At 48.4% G+C, this 19,667-nt stretch overlaps 1 protein-coding gene across 4 annotated transcripts in view; it reads right to left on the minus strand.

Moving 5' to 3' along the window:
* The window catches only part of GRID1 (glutamate ionotropic receptor delta type subunit 1), a 698,930-nt gene that overhangs the window by 443,261 nt on the left and 236,002 nt on the right, over window positions 1-19,667 (minus strand). The gene's annotated exons all lie outside the window — the stretch shown is intronic.

A 19,667-nucleotide genomic window follows, 5' to 3' on the forward strand; every position in this document is an offset into this window, starting at 1 on the left:
CGGTAGGCTAAGCACTAGCCTTAACAATAGCCGTGACTTCTACTAGACCTCCAGTCTCTACCACCCAGAAGCCCACGTTTCACTGCAATGCTCCTAAGGGGGCCCAAAGGGACAGCCATAACTGAACCAGGCTTGGAACTCCATGTTGGTTCTCATGGCCCATACCTTTTGCTCACTTTCCCCAACTGACATTGAGAAACGAACTAGCCTCATACCTTCCATCTGAATGAAACTCTGAAAGAGTCAGCCAGATGGGGTGGGTACCTCAATAGTAGCCAACAGACCCTCAGGCTCAGAGTGTCCATATATGTGGCAACTTAAAGAAAGGATCAATGCAATAATCAGGTTTAACAACCAGATAAAATTCTTCACCCATTCATTCATTTGTTCATTCAGTAAGCAGTTATAAGAGCCTCCTCTGTGTCAGGCATAGTGCTGGAGTAAGGAACACAGAAATGAATATGACTCAGTGTATCAGTTAGCTATTGCCAAAATAATGCTGTGTAACAAACCACCCAAAACTCAGTAGCTAAAACAACCATCAATTACTCTCTCAGATATGTGGGTTGGCTGGGGAAGATCTGTTCCTCACTGCCAGTTTGTGGGTCAGTCAGTTCAGTGGCTCTGCTCTGACTCTTGCATTTCTCATGCTCCTGGGACCAGTGGGTTATCCAGGGCTTATTCTTTCTCTTTGTGGTAGAAACTCAGGAGAGGTGGAAACATCTAATACCTCTTAAGGTCCAGGCTCAGAATGGACACATTGTCACGTCTGCTACATGCTGTTGCCACAAAGCAAGTCACGTGGCCAAACCCAAAGCTAAGGCACAGGGAAGTATACTCTACCCACCATGAGGTCACAGCAAGAGTATGATGAACTACTGAGGTTGACCATTCAATTGGCCACACCTAGCCTCTGCTGTTCAAGAGTTCCTACTGGCCTGCACAGAGAATACAATGTATCAAGAATAATTTAATGCAGTCAATCACTGGGGTCATTTGGGACCTGGAGTCATTTCTAGTCTGAAGGACACCTGTCCCCTGTTCTCATTACCCCTTTGCAGGCATTCTGTAAATTAGACTGAGCAATTCTTACCCCGTTTGACATGTAGAGAATAGGCAACGCAGAGGGATAAAGGGACTTGCCCAAGACACACTCAACTGCTCAATTCTCTCCTATTATTTGCATTTGGTGAACATATTTATTTGAAAAAGGAAGTGGATCTGGTGTGTGTAGCTTCCCAGGCTAAGAGAAACTAAAGCCAGACTAGTCCAATCAGTCATGCCACTTAAGGAGGTCAAAAAATTCAAACTGATGGGAAGAAGCACTTATGATATGGCACAGCCTTAACCCACAGGCAAGCACCATCTTTTGGAAAGAAAACAGAAACTCTAAAGGGCCTTCCATGCTCTGGGCAGGTTATAGATGTCATCTCATCAAATTCTCCCAAGAGCCCTGTGAGGTGCCCTGAGGTGCTAGCTCCATGTGATGGATGAGGAAATGGCCAATCATAGAGACTAGAGTCCATGCCAATAGTCTCACAGCTGGTGAATGGCAGGGGCAAGGCTGCAGGGCGACTCCTTCTGTTGCAAGACCTGAGTTGTCACTAAATGCTGTAGATGACTCAACTCAGGAGTCGTCCGTGTCGGCCCAGGTGAGGACAGAGCACAGGCGAGGCCAACAAAGAACAGATGGGCTTGCAGAGAATCCTCAAGCATGTCCTCAGGACGAGGGGTGGCCCAGCTCCCACTCACAACTTCCTGGAACCGATCTCATTGGCCAGTTGCAAGGATATGTATTCTCTTCCCAGCTCCTCAAGTGAACATCTGTTTTTCTCAAAGCTGTGAATGTCACGTCAAGAATTTCCAATTACCTTCCCCTTGGTTTTATTTAGCATCAGTGTATTGGAGGCATAATTAGTCTGAGATGAAAACCTGTATTGTTCCCTTCTCCTCTGCAATGAAATAGGTTTCCAAATGTGCTAACAGAGAGGATCCTTCTCCAAAAATGACAAACAGCAAGTGAAGGATGAAAGCAGGAGTGAAATACAGATTGATGACAACCGTGGCTGGGTTGGCGGGAGTGGGGGACGCGATGGCGGGATCTGCCACAGAGCTCCTGCTTCAAATCTCACCTCCTCCTTGCCTTCTAATGAGGATGGGCCTTTTCCACAACATAAAAGTGATGCTGATGGAGATGAAAGACCAATTTCCACTGATATGTTTTCTAATGATGCATCATCAGAAGGAAGTGCCTCCGGGGACTGCTGACGTGAAGGTATCGTGAGAATTCTTCTCTGTCCCCACCATGCTCAGAGCCTGAGGCCCTTGGCGGAGGTGTGCGAGCTTCACATTGGCTCAGGTTACTCAGAATTGGAGGGGGAAAATACACTCACATTTTTACACAAGTCGAAAATGCCCCTAGAGTTCAGTACTCAAGGTACGACAACTCAGAGGCTCTCATTGACCCCAGGACTTGCGGGAGACTAGATCTTTAGCCTCTGGTTTGTCCAGTACTTATCAAATCAAGTCTTCAAGGGGAATTGATGCCTGGAATGTCTGCAGTGATATGTATTTTCCTCCCATTCTTATAGGCCCGTCCCCACAAAACAGCCAGAGGAATCACAAAATGGGACACAGGTCATGTCACTGCCTTATACAAACCCTCTAATGACTCTTCATCGCCCTTAAAATTAAACGCAGCTCCGGGGCGCCTGGGTGGCTCAGTCGGTTGAGCATCCAACTTCGGCTCAGGTCATGATCTCACGGTTCATGGGTTCGAGCCCCACGTCGGGCTCTGTGCTGACAGCTCAGAGCCTGGAGCCTGCTTCGGATTCTGTGTCTCCCTCTCTCTCTGCCCCTCCCCCACTTGTGCTCTGTCTCTCTCTATCAAAAATAAATAAAATATAAGGCTGATGCCAATTTAAAAATGCAGCTCCTCACCTGGGTTGCAGACCACAGGTGGCATACCCTCGCCCACCTCTCTCACCTCATGAGCTCTCTCCTCACCTCACGCGAAGCTCCAGCCACACAGGCATACTCTTTCTGCTGTTCTTCCAACCAGCCAGCCTTTATTACCACCTAGGGACCCTGGCAATGGCAAAGGTCTCCGTTATGAAAGCAAAGGACTTCACAGGCCTGACTCCACCAGCCAGGTTCTCAACTCAAAAGGCAGAGAGGATGGCCACACAAAGTCAAAAGTGGCTCCAGTCACCCCCTATCACCTCGTCCTGTTCTTAGGGAACTCTTCAGCTTTATATTATCTTGCTGTTGTTTCTTCCTATTGCACTTACAAAGTATGTTCCAGAGGAATAAGACCTCACCTGTCTTATTCTCCGCCCACTACCTCAGCACCTTACAGGGTTGCAGAGTATCTGACACACAGGACGTGCTCAATAAGGATTGAGGAACTCAAGACCAGTGAGGGAGCTGATGGGATCTGGCTTTTCAAAAGGACCACAAGGTACATGCAGGTTATCTTCAGATGACTGAGGGGCTGACATGGGGAAAGAACAGTAAAATTACCCTGTAGCCCCAAAACACTGATCCAGGACTAACAGGGAGAAGCCACGAGACAGATTCTTCCTAACATCAAGTAGAAGTTCTCTCACTGTTGAGCTGCCCAATGACACAACAGGTTTCCTTTGTAGATAGTGAGTTCCCCATCTCTGGAGGTATGTAAGCAGAGGCCACTGCTGGAGTCCATGTACTGGAAAGATAAGCATCCTGCTAAGTTCCCGAGTCCACGAACCATCCTCAACACCCACTGTGGTTTCTTTCACCTTGGTCTTTTATTCTCACTGCCAGATCACAATCCCCTGAGCATGGCAGAGATTTGCTCTCTGGCATGGCCCCACAGGACCTTGCACCAGGCAGGGCCATGTTAATGGATGGAACACACACGTCCATCAGACACAGAGTGGAATAGATGTGTCTGACTCTCTGTAAGTGAAACCAGGAGGTTCTAGGCAGAGCCAACTCCATGGGGCCCTGGGTGGGGGTGGGCACCATGCTGACAGAAATGAGCTTGGAGCCTCCACCTTCCTCCAGGGACACAAGCCTCGAGAGTGAACAGGTTAGGAGGTGGAAGAGGTGGCAGTCACCGAATGCCAACACCTGGACTCCAACTGCTTATCTTAATCGGTCCTCCTGCCAGCCGCCATGAGGGGGTGACATGACTTCCATACCACAGACAATGAAACCAAGGCTCAGAAAGGTCAAGCAGCTTGTCCAAGTCCTACAGTGCATCCAGGGAGCTGGGAGTTGAGCTCAGGTCTGACAGATGCCACAACCTGCATTCCTGCCACTTGGCCCCCACCAGATCAGTCACTTCGCTTCCAATCTCGGACCTTCCAACCTCGGAAACATTCTCAAGTCATTCCGTCTTTTCCTCTCCCCATCTTCTGGGAAGCTGAGGTCCCTCAAATACCCCCCCCCCCAGCCTGAGCCCGTCTGAACTGCACTCAGCTCCCTGTTCAATCATCCAACCCCAGACCCATTCAGAGGAAGCTGGTTGAATGAGTGTGTTCCCACAACGCCTCCTCCCAGCCATGTGCAGGCAGAGCTTCCTGCACGTGCCACAGTCTCCTTCCCATCACCTGGCACAGGTGCTCACAGAGGTGCTCAGCTCAGATGTGCCAAATAACCATGGCAGGACAAAGGCACATCGGAATATCCTCCCTCCCAGCCCACGAACAGGACCCAACAATGGCCCCTGTGTCTTCTCCACCTCCTTGGGCTTCCTAGGCTGGTTCCTGAACTTTTGTGGGGGTAAAAAGCGGGGTGGGGGGGGCAGGAAGGAGGGGAGGGGACCAGAAGCAAGAGCACATGTGGACCATGTGACATATCTGGAGATTTGGGGAGCCCCTGTCTAGTAAGAGATAAGGGGGAAGAGAGACAGAGAACACAGATTCTAAGCATTGTTGCTGTGAGTTATGAATTGAATCCTCCGACTGTCTTCAAAAGATACCAGAAAAGAATTGCTAGGTACAGCATTACTTTTGCTGGTTTTCCTCCTAATATGACTTTACTGACACTGGGATGTGAGACACCATAGTTTCATTTGGATTACAAAGGAATGAAACACCATCTCCTGGGAAAGTACCTATGACTTACTGTGCTGGATGTATTTAGAATTCGTCATCCAAAAAAGCTTAGCTCTTTCTTCATCTCATAGAAGAGCCTATTGCCTCCACGCCACCCTCTGCTAAAAAAAAAAATCTTTTGAGCAAAAATTCTGAAACTATAAATGTCTATTTTAGTACTCAACTATGAAAGAATCTGCAAATATATGCAAATACATTTAATAAAATGTTTTGGTCATGTTAAAAAAATTCAAAAGAGATGAATAAACAAACACATGAATGAGAACCTGAAATCCATTGTTTAGCTCACAAAGTTTTAAGTCTTTCCTGCCTATGTTTGAAATGATCACAGCTAACACTTCCTAGGTAAAGGTTTGCCCCAGGTGAGGCAACTTTTTGCATATATTAACTCGTTTAATCTTGACAACCATCTATGAGGTAGGTAATAACATTACCTGCATTTGCAGGTGAGACATTGACCTTAGGTCCCACCATTAGTGAAGGGTAGAGCCAGAATTCCAACTCAGGAAGATGGCTCCAGACTCCTTTGCTTAGACAACTCTACTAACCTGCGCAGAGATCCAACTCACTTGCCAAAAACGCCTTACAGAGCCAGCTACCCCACCACACAAGGTCAGTCCCATCCCAGCCACTCCTGGAAGAAGAAGGCTGCAGGGTATTACCCTGGGAGGCCAAAATATGTGTATATCTTCTAACAGCTTCAGGATACATAGCAGAAAAATCAACCAAATGCAGCCATCCCCTCCTTGGCTATAATCAGTAAGTGCTTACAAACTGTTATTTCCTAGAAACACAGTGAAATAACATGACAAATAGGAGTATGGAAAGGACGGAGCTTCGAATGTTGAGGCTGAGGCACGTCTGCCATGCCTCCACCCCCAGAACCCATCATGTAAATGCCCAAAAGCAACAATGCTGCTCTCTTTCCTTGTCCCCAAAAGGGCATTTAGGGAGAAGCACTTCAACACACGTAAAAGTGCTTGTGGGTTTGACTTAAATGGAACGAAGTCTCTACTTTGTGGGGAGAAGAGCACAAACAGGCCACGTGGCCAGGGGCTATGGCTCACAGAGCAGAGGCTGAGACTTGCCCACCTGGGAGACCCAGGCTGTGGCTCAAGTCATCCATCCACCAGCAATCAGACTGTCCCTTGGAGGCAGGCCCGGAGGGGCACGGTTGGCCCAAGGCATGAGTCGTCAAGGAAACTTTGAGTCTTCTGCCACTACCCTGTCTACCACCAACCCCACAGGCCACACCTAGCTAATTTTCCCATCAGAAAGAGAATTAGAATCTCCTGTGCCAACGAATTCCAAATAATGTATGTAGATATTGCACCCTCAAGGAGGTAGAACATAACCCCCTACTCCTTAAGTGTGGGCTGCACATAGGGACATCTTTCCAAGGAGTACAGAAAAGGGGAAACGAAGAGTAACTTTAGAGGGGAGAAACATGACAAACACTACCTCAGCCGGGTGGTCAAGGTCAACACCAATAGTGATCAGTCATGTTGATAACACGCACACTTGGTATGACGTGATAAGAATGGCAATTTACCTCCATGGTCTTTCTCCCCCAAACCTATAATCCCAGTCTAATCATGAGAAAATATCAGATAAATCCCAACTGAGGGGTATTCTACAAAATACCTGACCAGGACTCTTCAAAACTGTTAAGGTCATCAAAAGCAAGGAAATTCAGAGAAATTGTCACAACCAAGAGGGGCCCAAGGTGACAGGATGACTAATGTATTGTGACACCCTGGGTGGAATCCTGGAGACAAAAAAGCACAGCAGGTAAAAACTAAAGAAATCTGAAAGCATGAACTTCAGTTAACAAAAATATATATCAATAATGTCATTAAAGGTGACAAATGCACCGTACTAACATAAGATGTTCATAATAGGAGAAACTGGGCGTGGGGTATGTGAGAACCCTGTGTACCGTCTCTGCAATTTATCTGTAAATCAAAAACTATTCTAAAATTAAAAGTTTATTTTTAAGAATTGGAGTCTCGTCCTGAGTTCTGTAGAATATGCTTCCAAGACAGTCCTCAAAAGTGTTCCTTCTCCCCAGTTATCTCTGACTTCCTCAGTGCTATGTCAACATTCACCCAAATATTGGCAACACACTTCCTCCCTGGCCCCAGGCCGCCCCATCCAATCTATCAGGTTCCCGGAGGCCACTCAGAGCTTTGACAACTCAGGTGTGATGAGGCACACCTGTGTTGCAATGGCTCCCTCCGTCTTCAGGATTGCATCTGATCCCCAGCATGGAATCTGGGGCTCCTACTCTTTCACAGCCTTGCCCCTACTCTTCCTTGACATCCCTCTCTTTTTTTTATTAGCCTTGTTTTTCTTTTAACTGAGGTATAGCTGACACACAATGCTACATTAGTTTCAGGTGTACAACACAGTGATTCAACAACTCCATACGTTATGCTGTGCTCATCACAAGAGCAGCTACCATCTGTCACCATACCATGCTATTATACCATTAATTATATTCCCTATGCTGTAGCTTTTATCCCCATGATTATATTCATAACTCAAAACCTGCATCTCCCACTCCCTTTCACCATTTTGCCCAGCCTCCTAACCCACCCTCCCCTCTGGTAACCATCAGTTGTATTTAGGGGTCTTTTTCCGCTCTTTGTTTCTCTTTTAGATTCCACATATAAGTGAAATCATATGGTATTTGTCTTTCTCTGTTTGACTTATTTCACTTAATAAAATACCCTCTAAGTCCATCCATGTTGTTACAAATGGCAAGACTTCATCTCCTTTATGGCTGAATAATATTCCATCCCGCAATCGTGCACTCGCGTGTGTGCGCCCCCCCCCCACACACACACACGCACCCCACATCTTCTTTATCCATTCATCTATCGATGGACACTTTGGTTGCTTCATATTTTGGCTATTGTAAATAATGCTGCAACAAGCATGGGGTGCCTATATCTCTTTGAATTATTTTTCTTTTCCTTGGGTAGATACCCAGTAGTAGAATTATTTCTATCTCTAATTTTTTTTTTGAAGCACCTCCATACTATTTTCCACAGTGGCTGCGCCAGTTTACATTCCCATCAACAATGCACAAGAGTTCCTTTTTCTCCACATCTTTACCAACATTTGTTATTTCTGGGCTTTTTGATTCTAGCCATTCTGACAGGTGTGAAGTGATATTTCATTGTAGTTTTGATTTGCATTTCCCTGATGCTGAGTGATGTGGAGCATCTTTTCACGTGTCTGTTGGCCATCTGTATGTCTTCTCTGGAAGATGTCTTCTTTGGAAATGCCTATTCAGGACCTCTGCCCATTTTTAAATTGGGCTATTTGTGGGAGATTTTGGTATTAAGTTGTATAAGTTCTTTTGTTTTGGATATAAATCCCTTATGAGATCTATCCTTTGCAAATATTTTCTCCCATTTGATAGACTGCCTTTTTTTGTTTTGTTGATGGTTTCCTTTGCTATGCTTTTACATGCCTCTCTTGATGGTATCATATCAAAGTATCTATTGCTTTTTCTCCAAAAAACTAATCCTCTAGCTCACCTGTGCTTCCCTTCCATGTTCCCACATTTGCTAGTCCATCACCTAGGATGGCTTCTCTCCACTGTTTTCCCTGATTGGCTTGTGCCTGTCCTTCAAGATTCAGATCAGACACTGCTTTCTACAGAAAGCCTTCCTTCACTCCAGGATGGATGTGTTGGCTTTGGTGGATACCCTAATCATGCCTACACTTACATCTCTCCCCACTGTTGACGGTTGCCTTCTTTCCGTGAGGACAGGTACAGTGCTCTCACCATGCATCTCTGGTGCAATCCTCACCAAATGCTTCTTTAATAATGAGTACATCACTGGAGGAAAAAGATGCAGTGAAAAATCACAACCAGCAATCCAGACCTTTTGTTCCTAGGTATTAAATTACAAATTCTACTCTTTAGAACTCCATTATTCTCACTAGAGTCCTATATAACTACATTCCATTATATGGCAATGTAACGGATTACTAGATTTAATTATAACAGGATAATTAATGTCAAGATATTGCCCGTTTGGACATAAATATTAAATATTGGCTTCAGTGTAACTATTCTCTAACTGTGATTACCGGGCTTAGAAACACCAGTTTTTGATGAGAAGTACCTTTGTCCTGAGGGAAGCAATGCCAAGTAGAACACCTGTTTTGCAGGCTGCTACTGGACCCGAGGCAGCATATCTCCTTCCTGGCTCGAAGTTGGGCTCCCGGCATCCCTGACCCTGTGATGAGCTCCATCTCTCACACCCTCCAGTGCAGAGCACCAAACCTTGCCTTGCTCTGGCGGAACTGAGGACCTTAGGCAGAGGAATTTCTCAAGGGATCATCCAGGCCCATTGGGAGGTCCCTGAGTCACATATGCCTTCATGACCTCCTTTTCCCTCCAAAACAAGAAGTAACAGCAACCACAAGGAGTAAGGGGCTCTCAGAGGCTGTGATAAGGCAGAGACAGCACAGCCAAGTCCCGGGTGTGCTAAGCTTGCTGTGGAAAAGGAAGGCCCCACCTTGGTATTCCATCCTTCTAGCATGCCCTCTCCCTTAGCGACCTCACACACCTGGCTGGGGCTCCAAATTTACAGTGACTATGATTTCATTCTGTGCCTTGACAAAAACATTGCCTCCTGTGAGTCACCTTGAGGCCACTCTCACATAGTAGGACTATGAATGTCCACAAAAGCGAAATACAGGATGCAATATCCCACTTGACGCCCTCTCTCACCCTGGTTCTAGCCAGAATTATGGAACAGATATGTCCAAGCTTCCACTTAGCTTATACCAGAGCTGTGGGCAACTATGTAAGAAATCCTGCCACCCTAAGGCCACCCTGCTTTGAGGAAGCTCAACTAGCAAATTCGGACAGACCACATGAAGAGGGAGAGATGCCCAGCCAGCTTCCGGCTTCTCCCATCCCTCACTCTTCCTGATCCAGGGGTTGTACGACTGACTGAAACTTCACGACAGCCTCTGAGCCAAAACCACCAAGCTGAGTCCTTACCAAAATTTCGATCCAAAGGAAACAGGTGAGATAACAAAATGATTTTTGTTTTAAGCCACTAAGTTTTGGGGTGGTTTATCACACAGCAGCAGATAACCAGAACAAAGGTCCAACCAACATCAGAGCCATGGTAGTGAACAAATAGCCCTTAGATCCTTCTTGCATGAGCCAAACTTGACTTCAGCTTCCTACACAGCCCCAGTCCTGTTGTGAACAGAGAAAGATGCTTTATCTTTCCCCAGTGCGCTGATGCTCCTGGAACAAACATCTCCCTGAAATAGTCATTCAGACCCCACAACCACAGGGCCTGGGATCCCCAGGCCCCTTCAACCCCACATAGCAAGGACTCCTTGTCCCTACCTCAATCTCAGTCATCAATCCAGAAACAAAATAAAAATTTCCTTTGAGTATGCTATGATCGAGCTGAGACCTCTGGGTTACTCGTGTCTCCAAGTAAGATCAAGATAATGCCAAAGGCAGAGGTTCTTTTTTTTTTTTAACATTTATTCACTTTTGAGAGAGAGAGAGAGAGAGAGAGAGAGAGAGCACATGAGTTGTGGAGGGGCAGAGAGAGAGGGAGACACAAAATCCGAAGCAGGCTCCAGGCTCTGAGCTGTCAGCACAGAGCCCGACATAGGGCTCAAACCCATAAACTGTGAGATCATGACCTGAACCAAAGTCAGATGCTTAACTGACTGAGCCACTCAGGCACCTCCAAGGGCAGTGGTTCTGATGGGAAGCAAAGCTGCATCATCATCACCATCATCATCATCATCATCACTGCCACCACCACCAGCATCGCCATTATAACTATCACCATCATGATCATCATTATCACTATCACGATCACTGTCATCATCATACCCATTGTCATCATCACCAGCATCACCATCATAATCATCACCATCATCATCACCGCCTCACCATCACAGTCATCACAGCCATCATTACCATCACCATCACCACCAACATCAGCATCACCATCATCATCACCACCACCACCCTCATCATCATCATCACCATCACTAACATCATCATAACCATCACCATAATAACCATCATCACCATCACTGCCAACATCATCATCATTACCACCACCATATCCATCATCATCACCATTACTATCATCATCATACTCATTGTCATCATTACCAGCATCAGCATCACTGTCATCATCAGCCATCACCACAACCATCAGTATCATCAACATCACCACCACTGCCATGTAATACAGGGACATGTACTGAGTACTCATTATGTACCGGAAACTGACCTAGGCACTTCAAGTATACTAGCTTGTCAAATTCTCATCACATCCTCATGATGTGGTCCTCCCTATATGCTACTATCCCCGCCTTAGAGATGAGAAAACAAAGGATTGGAGCAGTTTTTAATTTGCTCACAGCCACCAGCCTTAAGAGCAGTGCTGGGATTCTAACTTCAAATGCACTAACTCCAAACACCATGTGCAATCTTACTTTCCTTGGCTCCTCTCTCCTCAAGCCCACTCCATGGTTCTTCACCCAGAGTTTCTTTAGAAATACTCCAGTGGAGACCCCAGGCCCCCAAATACAACCTTGCAGTGCCTCAGTCTCATCATCTGGAGTGGTGACAACAGCCTGGCTCTGGACACAGTGTCAGACCAGAGTGAGGGGCACCATACCATAGGAGGGAACAGGATGAAGTCATTTATGAAAGACCTACTCTGGGTCAGACAACACTGGGCATTCACCCCACACATTGTCTCATTTAACTTCACCACAATCCCGGGGGTAAGTAGGGATAAGCTTCCCTATGTTGTCAGTGCGCTCAGATAAAGAGAGTAAGCCCAGCTGCATAACTTCTAAGCCTTTACTCCTGTTGCCCCAAATGTCCTTCCACCTTGAGGATGGGTCCCATGTGCCACATGCCAAATCCCCTGTCTGACCCTGTCAGAGAAGCAGAGTTTTTCTCTGCACATTGACTTAGAGCAATTAATGAGTCAGGGATATATTTGCTTTGCATTTCCTGGGCAGGTGACCATTTTGGGCATGGCTCCTTTCTCATTGAAAGATACCCCAGACAAGTGGAAGAGAGACAGACGCACAGCCCTGGACTAGATTGTCCTTGCTCAACCTCTTCCTGGCTCCAGAACCCAATCTGAGTGCCCAACTAGCTTATTATGCAACTTCCCTTCTTTTGGAAGCTGAAACTTGCCAGATTTGAAAGGATACCTCCCTTCATAGAAAGAAAAAGTCGTGATTTTTTATAAGTGCCCACTAAATGAAATGTGCAAATAGCATTCCCCATTACACAGAAAAAAATTTATGTCTGAGGTTTCCCACTCTGCCATGACTATAGCCCAGGTCCCCTGGGACGTGGAATGAGAGGCAAGAATAGGATTGGAATCCACAGCATGAAAAGGGGCACTATGTAAGTCTATCCTGTCCTAAGGGGAATGCTGCAGCCCAAGCCCAAGGAGCAGAGGTCACAGCTGTGGCCACACAGGCACGGCCTAGAACCTATGGGTGATGCTGAGAGCTGGCAGGGGGGTGGGGTGCAGTTGGGAGCAGCAATGGGTGGGATGGATGGAAAGGGAATCCCACAGTACTATCTCCCACTACACTGGTGGGCCCACTATGGGGGCGGGGAGTGTCACACAGGCCCCAAAGTGTCAGTGTGGAAGCAGGTCAACAAGGGCAGGAGATGTGAGCAAACTCTCCCTCATCATACAAACATACGCACACAAACATACAATGGCAGCACAGATTTGTTTACCTATTGGCACAAGTGCAAACAAATGGAAGCCCACAGGGGGCGAGGCCTGCGCTGGGCTCAGGGGCTGTCCTACCCGACTCCCATTAAGTGGTAGCGGAAAGTTAGCTGTGGGTTGGGTTAGCTCTTGTTGCTGCTTGCCTGAAATCCCTGGCAAAGGATGGGGAAAGGCTGTTCTGCAAAGGGTGTGTCCTCTCAGCCCTTCCAGAAAAAGAGTCCTTGGAGCAGCAAAGCAGTCCCATTTTCACATACATTAATAAGATGCAAAGCTCTTTAGGCTGATTGCTTGCTCCTCACAGGAAGCCACCATGGGTGGCTGCCAGGAGGCTGTGCTCACCCCTGAGAAGTCGCTGGGTTGTCACATGAAGCAGGGGCCTGCGTGATTTCCTGCAGCAAGGGCCCATGCAGGGAGTCCCAAATGAGGCTACCTACCCAGAGCCCTGTGCCATCCCCATGGCCCCAGCAAGCCGAGGGGGCAGAGGGAACACCTCCCCCAGAGTAGCCCTAATCAGCTCCACAAACATCGGCTCCCTGTGGCCTGACAACTATGATCTACTATCTGCTTAGACTTCCCATGTCCCTGAGTTACTTCCTATAGAGTCGAACAATGGCAGAGAGGACACCTGCACCCTGGTCCCTTTCCAGATTGTGCTGCTGACCTGCTCACAACCCTCCTGTGACTCCCCATTAGATTGAAACCAAGTTCAAAGTCCTCCAATGACCTGAGAAGTCTTCTGGGCTTGGACCCATCCCATCACTCTTTGTCTGACTCACCCAGCACCAGGCATACCCTCCTCCTCCCGGATCCTCCATCATGCCAAGCTCATTCCAACCTCAGGACCTTTGCATGTGCCATTCCATCTGCTGAAATTGTTCTGCGGTCAGATCTTGCTTTACATGTTCCATCACGCCCTTCTGGTCCCTCCACAAACACCTCCTCCCTGGTAGCACCGTCCCTGATCACCACATCTAAAACGATGTCACTGCAGAACCACTCTCTTCTTACCTTGCTTTGTCTTTCCTCATAGAGGTTATCACTACCTGAATTACTGTGGCTTTATTCATTTACTTATTTATTTAGTGACCACCCTCTGCCTCCACTGGAATGTCAATCCTTTGAAGTCAGGGACCTTGTCTGTCTCAGTCACTCTGTATCCATAGGACCTACAATAGGGCCTGATCCATGTTAGCTGCTCAATGAACTTTTTGATCCATTTGAAGACCAGCAAACTGAGACCCGGAGAGGCGCTAGTCTGTAGGGTGCAGCATCCCAGGCAAATCTGGGCTGGGCTGGCTCAGACATTTATTGCCTGGGACTGTAGGCTCACTTCCTGTTCTCTAAATCACATCTCACTTGCAAGAAGAGACTAACCCCCACCTTTCAGGCGCCTCCCCAGTCCTCAGAAATGGCTAGGCAGAGTAGATTCTCAGCAAATCCCCAAATGCATCAGCCAGGCCTTTAAAAAATTGTCCAGTTCCCTTTATCATACTCAGTAGCCCTCCCAGAGCCCTGGAAAGCTATAACAACGCCCATGAACAGAGCTACCTGCCAGGGTCAAGGAACTACCACCAGCACTGTCGAGCACTATTAGGGGCACAAACCAAAACCCAATGATAACCCTCTGTCTAAAGAGCTGACCTCCACATGCTTAAAGACCAAGACCTTCTTGCAAATACAAAGAAGGATCCTAAGGCAGTTTAGCAACACCCAGGCACCAGCCAGCAAGGATAAGAAGAGTATGGGATGCACAGAAAACAAGGGTGGTACCTAGAGGATCCAGGGGAGAAGCAGGAACTCTCAGGAACAGTGCACTAAGGATGACTGCCGGTGCTTAGTGAGAAAGGCCTGAGAAAGGAGAACGGGGCTTACTTCACGCCATTCCCGTATTTAATATGCTTACGTTGATGGCATATAAGCCATAAATCAGACGTTGCCACTCAGCGGTCTGCAAGCCTTATCAGCCCTGCCACAGGCAGAGCTGGCCAACAGAGAGCTTAAAAGTTTTGTAATTAGTTGCCAACATTTAAAAATTAAGAGATTTCACAGTAAAGTCCAGATTTCTGGCTCCTTTTGAGACACAGAAAGCACTGGCTATACCAGGCCTTCACGTGGGAATCTCAAGGGCAGCCTGACTGTCCCCTTCAGGGAAGGCTGTGCCCTCCAGGCACCCACGGTTGGTACAATCTCGGCCCTTCTTACAGCCCACCTGGCTCTACACTTCAGTATTCCTGCCTGGAGGTCACAGGCATTCGGATTTGTGACTTGGTTGTCCCTGGCTCGTGTTCCAAAGGGAGGCTGCAGCTATTCTTATCTAATCCTTTGTTTGTCTTCAAAAGCCCCAAGTTACAGAGCGCCCAAGAGTGGTTCATGTGGTTACCTGGGCTGGGTGGACCCACCTGACTGCCACCGAGCAGCAAGAGGACAGCAGACACACAGCTCCCTTGCCCGCTCTGCTGTGCTAGCCATGGGGCTGTCTCCAACTGGGTGCTCACAGTTTGGGCACCCACTTCTCTTGCTTGTGGTTCTTCCCGAGCAGCTAAGCTTGCTAGCTCTTCAGGGGCAGGGCCCCTGCCTTTCTCTACCAAAGAATCCAGTGCAAGGGGTCCAGGGAAAGGGGCCCGTTGTGTTGATGGTGGTTGGCCACCCAACAGGCTGTTAAAGGAGGGCTTCTCATCCCCAAAGTAATTCTGCAGGCAGAAAGTACCAGCAGCTCTTTCTCCTTCTATCAGCCCAGCAAGCAGCAGCTCTGAGAAGCTACTAGTAGCTGTGCCTGCTTGGCCGGGCAAGGGAGAGCCCAGACGGGAGGAGATTCCCTGAATGCTCCCACCTGCTCCTGGGCACCAACTGCAGGTGCCCAGCCAGCACAAGGGGCCTGAGGGGGCACTGAGATGCCCTCTCCTCCCCCATCCCCCCCATGGACTCTAATATCTCTCCAGGTGAGCACTGGGATGAGAGGCCAGTCTGCAATCCCAGCTGCACCGGCTGAGGGCTGTGAGCATTCTGTCACTTTTTGCTAATCCCATCCCTTACCACCTGGTTTTCCTCACCTGGTTCCGGGAGCTGTGCTTTCTGACATAGAATGCGTGAGGAGCCATCCTGCCAGACTGGCCATAGCCCTGCTCCTCTGAGCCACTAACACATGTGCCCTTGACCCCAGCAGCCCAATTGGTTCTACAATCCCAGCCAAACACTTTCTACAGACACAATAACAAAACTACCATTCACAGAGCACCAGCCCTGCACTGGGCCTTCTCATGGGCTTTATCTCATTTCAGATCCCACAGCAACCCTCGGGGAAAGTAATACTATTCCAGTTGACAGACCAGTAAATGGGCCCAAAAAGATGGCACTGAGAGTGAGCTGGGACCTGACTGTGCATCTGTGTTCCAAAGGCAATGCCCCTTCCTCTCTGTGTTGCCAGCAGCCCTCACCCCTGGGGAAGCACCATCGTGCCCCCAGCTAAGCATCAAAGATTCTCAGATTTCTTCTGCAAAGAAGGGAAAAGGTGGGGTGTCGGAAGGAGGAGGCAGAGAAAAGGGACACACTCAGGGGTCTGCCCTGTCCCCTGTTGCTGAAATTAAAGTCATTCCTGTCCTGCCTCTCCCATTCGGGAGGAGCTGAACCCCTCCCCTCCACACCTGCCAGCATACCAGGGCTTTCTATAAGGGGCTGGGGGGATACATGCATGTTTCTCCCGGTGCACGTTTTCCTCGACATCCTACTTCCAGCTGGTTCCCTTCTCTCATACTGTCACACGGGTCTGTCCCAGCAACTCCTTTCTCCCCAATCTCCATGGCTCCAACCACGGACCACAGCCCCTGTCCCTGGCTTTCTCCCTGACATCACTCACCAACACAGACACTGAAGATTCCTAACACACTATGAGGAGGGAGATGCCACAGCAAACAGCCGAGAAATGAGCATTAGACATGCCTGTTAACAGGCCATCAACCATGCCCACTTCTCTCCTTTGGTCAATTGACCCAGCAGCAGGTCACCATAAGAACCCCTAATGTCAACGATAAGTGCACTTCAAAATTCAGAATGTTGACCTTGCCTGGAGTCAAGCAGATTTTTCACTTTTCTCAATGCTCTGTGTGGCCCATATCCTTACATTGGCTAAGACTCATCCGTTTCCCTGTCTAAGCAGCAGTCACTGGGTACCTTCTGGTGCCCAGCCCTCTGCTAGACAGCCCCTCTGGGGCCCAGCCCTATGAGGGAGGAAAAGGAGAGAACTGCAACCCAGAATATTCCCCATGCTTAATTATTACAGTAACCTTGTAGGTCAAGTGTCATTTTAAAGCCACTGTACAGAGAGGGAAGCAAAGCTCAGAAAGCCTCATGGTGAGGACACAGGACCTGAACCAGGTCTGTCTGGAACTCTGCCCCATTGACCACACCACAGAAGGGTTAAGGGGACCTTGGGGTCCTATGGACGTTGCTCTTCCAGTTACCAAGCAGGGAGGCACAGGCAGCCTGCCCAGCCCCTCACACTCCCTGCAGGTGTGTTAGCAGAGACAGGACCATGGGATCCAGGGGGGTGTCCCGCATTCCCCAGATGATCTCTGAAAGGTGCCCAGTCCACATTCCCCCTTCCCACCTGATCCTCAATGGCGATGTTCATCAAGTCCACCCTTTGTCATGTTCTTGGAGGAAAATGGGCTTCCCCTTGATCTGTCAAGAACAAGTTTCCTCCTCCTCCCAACAGCACGTAGTAGCACAGAGCTGGGCTGTGAGTCAAGGAGTTCTGAGCTCACATCCCAGCTCTGTCACATAATCTGGGAGCATGAGCAGGTCCCACAACCACCAGTTTCCAATGCTCTGTGATAGCCCTTCCTACCTAGCATTGCTGAGATTGGGTGAATCAGTGGGTCCTACATAAGCAATCTTGATAAATAAAGCCCGGTTCCATCTCTCCCTCTGTTCCACATCCCCCTCCTCACCACTTTCACCCCAAAGTTGAGCCAGGTTGAAACAAAGTAGGAGAAAGGAGGTGCCTGGTCCTCATCATCCACACACCTGCAGGACACCTGCTTGCTCCTAGGAAGCTCATCTGCACACTGGGACATGGAAGACAGATTACAAAATGCCCCCAAGTCACTACCCTTTAGTGTACTACCCTCTTTGCATTGTGACTTTGCACTTCCCCCAAGAGGAGTGTCCCGGGAGGCTCCCTCCTCTGCCCCTTAAATCTGGGCTGATCTCTTGGCTTGCTTTGGCCAAGAGATTGTACAAAAGCAATAAGGCACCAGGTCTGAGCCTGGGCCTCAAGTAGCCTGGAGCACTTGCATTTGCTCTCTTGGAACTCTGCTGCTGTCACATGAGTAAATGTGGACGAGCATGTACCATGAGAGACCTACGACCTCGTCACCCCATCACCCTAACAACTGCACTCCTAACTGGCCAGCCCAGCTGAATGGCCAGCTGACCACAGATGCATCAGCAAGCCCAGACAAGATCAGGCATGGCTGCCCCAGGTCTGCTGACTGCCAGACAGGAATAACAACAAAGGCTTATTGTTTCATGACACTGAGTTTGGGGTGGTTTGTTATACCGCACCAGCTAACTGATGCAGAGGCTTTCTCTCCTCCAAGCTGACTGGCAGCTTGGACATAGATGGCGGGTGTCTGAGGCCAAGTTCTTGGTGGCACCAAGCAAAAGGCACCATTGGGAGCAATGCAGAAGACGGCAACAGAAAGCTTCTCTGTGGGTTTCTCTGTGGGCTGCACGGCACAGAGAGCTTTTCTGAGATGAATCCAGGCAATTGGAATAACCTGGCCTCACCTCTGCCTCTCTTAACACAGCTCAGCCTTCCTCTGGCTTCCTGCAACGCTGGGGAAATTCTGCTGCTTCCCTTCTGGGCTCCCCACCCGGCCCTTCAATCAACAAATGGGCTGACTCACCACCTCAGGGGAGGCCCCCCAGGCAGAACACCCTTGGGGATCCAGGAGCAGAAAGGGTAATTGAGTCATTCCACTGCTACAGGCTGTTTCCCTTTGTAAATACCTATTTCTCATGTTTGCTGCCTCCCCAGCCAGAAGGGGCTGAGAGACGCCCACAGGGAGGAAGTGACAGTTCGCTGGCTATTTAATGGCCCACAAAGGAAGAAGGAAAGAACACCAGGTGTCTCCAGACCTGCACTTCAGGTTCATGATCTCACTCTTTGACCCCAAGAAGAGGCAGAAAGTTCTCCCAGACAGCCAAGTAAGACCTTCCTGAGCACCAGGAATGGGATGGCATGATTCAAGATGCAACTCAAAATAGAAACAGCACTCGAGCAGAAAACAAACACCAGAAGACCCAGAAACATTCAAGCATTGTCCCTTGATGAGAGCTTGGACGCCTGTTTAAAATATTAAAAACTCAGGGGCGCCTGGGTGGCGCAGTCGGTTAAGCGTCCAACTTCAGCCAGGTCACGATCTCGCGGTCCGTGAGTTCGAGCCCTGCATCGGGCTCTGGGCTGATGGCTTGGAGCCTGTTTCCAATTCTGTGTCTCCCTCTCTCTCTGCCCCTCCCCCGTTCATGCTCTGTCTCTCTCTGTCCCAAAAAAAATAAATAAATAAATAAACGTTGAAAAAAAAATTTTAAATATTAAAAACTCAAACATTAAATGCTTTCAAAACACTATCTTACTCAGGTGCCCCTGCTTAGCTACAGTATTAAGAATGTGTTTTGTCTGCCCACTAGGCAATCTAGCTTCTAGAGAATGTTTGCGTGCAGCTGAGGTCAGAGCTCCTGGGATTGATTGCACCCTTCATCCACCCGTGTGCCAATCATCATC

Source organism: Felis catus, chromosome D2 (genome assembly GCF_018350175.1).
Source record: "Felis catus isolate Fca126 chromosome D2, F.catus_Fca126_mat1.0, whole genome shotgun sequence".
NCBI classification, from domain to species: domain Eukaryota; kingdom Metazoa; phylum Chordata; class Mammalia; order Carnivora; family Felidae; genus Felis; species Felis catus.